The sequence below is a fragment of the Mobula birostris genome, chromosome 29, assembly GCF_030028105.1.
Source record: "Mobula birostris isolate sMobBir1 chromosome 29, sMobBir1.hap1, whole genome shotgun sequence".
NCBI lineage: Eukaryota > Metazoa > Chordata > Chondrichthyes > Myliobatiformes > Myliobatidae > Mobula > Mobula birostris.
Genome location: NC_092398.1, coordinates 1,448,221 through 1,450,604, shown reverse-complemented (window position 1 = coordinate 1,450,604; position 2,384 = coordinate 1,448,221).

Genomic DNA, 2,384 nt, shown 5'->3' with positions numbered 1-2,384 from the left:
CTTGGTAGTATCTACAGAAGGCACTGCCTCAGGAGGGCACATCGATCCCCAAACACCCCAACCCTCTGGGCCTGCCTTCTTCTTGACGCTACCACTGGGCAGGAGGTACAGGCGCTCACACACCACCAGCTTCAAGAACGGCTCCCTTTCTTCAACCATTCAGTGACTGATTGTGACGTAATGCAGGAAAGGCTCTTCAGGCCACAGTGCCCAGCAATCACCCAATTTAACCCCTGCCTAATCACGGGACAGTTTACAATGACCAATTAACCTGCCCACCTGAATGTGGGAGAAAACCAGAGCACCCAGAGGAAACCACATGGTCATAGTCTGCTCACAGGCAGTGGTGGGAAATGAACCAGGGTCGCTGGTACCGTAAAGTGTTGTGCAGCTCCTGGACCAACTGGCAGATCCCCAATCACTACTGTTTAGCACGACGATGACCAGCTTAATACTTCTGCATTGAAATGGAGTTTGTTTATTTTCATATTAATTGTGTTCTTTCCTGTTCAAATTATTTTTGATTTATTTTTGTCATGTGATATTTGATGCTACTGAAAGTAGCGATTTCCATTGCACCTGTGCACACAAACACTTGTGCATATAATAAACTCCTCTTTGACTTTGATTTAATATTTTACAGAGTGACATATCGTCAACTTGCCCATTTTTATCCAAATACTTCTGGATAACGGAGTTAATTTAGGAAAGGAAGTAGGTTTCTGTATCAACGCAAAGCATTTGTTAACCCGTTGAAGACTGGAATCTTTATTTTCCAAGAACCAAAAGCATATTAGGATTGCTGTTTTTCTGGTAAAACACACGTAGGAGTCATTGTCATTATTCATCTGTAGATGTTCCCACTCTGTACTTTCGGCAACTTTGAAAGACTTGCCTCTCTGTACTTGAGAAAATTATCAGAATCAGGTCTATTATCAATGACGGATGTCATGAAATTTCTTGTCTTATAGCAGCAAAGTTCAAAATAAATTTAATATCAAAGTACATCTATGTCACCATATCAACCTGAGATTCATTTTCTTGCAGGCATACTCAATGGTTCCATAATAGAATCAATGAAAGAACCCAACAGCTTGGGAATTCACCCAGACTATGAAAGACAACAAACTGCACAAATACAAAAAGAAAGGAATAATAATTAATTAATTAATTAATTAATTAATTAATTAATTAATTAATTAATTAATTAATTAATTAATAGATAAATAAATAAATAAATAAATAAATAAATAACTACGCAATAAGTATTGAGAGCATGAGATGAAGAGTCCTTGAAAGTGAGTCCATAGGTTGTAGGAACATTTCATCGATGGGACAAGTGAAGTTGAGTGAAGTTATCCCCTTTGGTTCAAGAGCCTGATGCTTGAGGGGTAGTAACTATTTCTGAAACAGTGAGAAGAAAGCATCTGCTGGTGATGGATGCTGCTTTCCTGCAACTGCATTCCATGTAGATGTGCTCAGCGGTGGGGGGGTCTTTACCGTGATGAACTGGGCTGTATTCACTACTCTTTGCTGGAATTTCCAATCTAGGGCATTGGTGTTTCCACACCAGGACACGATGCAGCCAGTCCATACACTCCACACTACACATCTATAGGAGCTCATATCATGCAAAGTGTCTACTACCACTTTCCTTGGTAAAATTAATCATTCCAGCAGCAATATTAGATGTGAGTTTCTGCAATTTCCTTCACTCACCACACTTAAAATGGAATTGCAAGATGCTGATTTGATTGTATATGTTGATCATTTGAAGCAACTGCACACTGATATGGAATTTCTGTTCAGAGACCTACTGGAGAAGCATATTCCAGATTGGGTGGTGGATCCATTTGGGGTGAACTTGAAGGATGTTAACACCACATTGCAAGAATGTCTTATTGAGCTGCAGAGTTGACATAACAGCTCAAGCAAAATTCAAACACAGCAAGCAACATTTCAGGATAACTAGTGATATTTGCAGTAAGTTTCCACGGCTCTGGGAGAACGCAAAGTTGTTCCTAATTGGATTTCCCAACTAACTTATCCAGTTGAATGTGGTTTTACTCAAGCTCGTCACCTGTTATCAAAAACTCACAACTGTCTTGAGGCTGTGAAAAGAGGTGACTTTTGATTATCTTTAACCACGTGGCGACCAGATGTTTCCATCCAGGGGGTCAGTGTGGACATGGTGGAGGATTACAAATACCTGGGGATACGAATTGACAATAAACTGGACTGGTCTAAGAACACTGAGGCTGTCTACAAGAAGGGCCAGAGCTGTCTCTATTTCTTGAGGAGGCTGAGGTCCTTTATCATCTGCCGGACGATGCTGAGGATGTTCTACGAGTCTGTGGTGGCCAGTGCTATCATGTTTGCTGTTG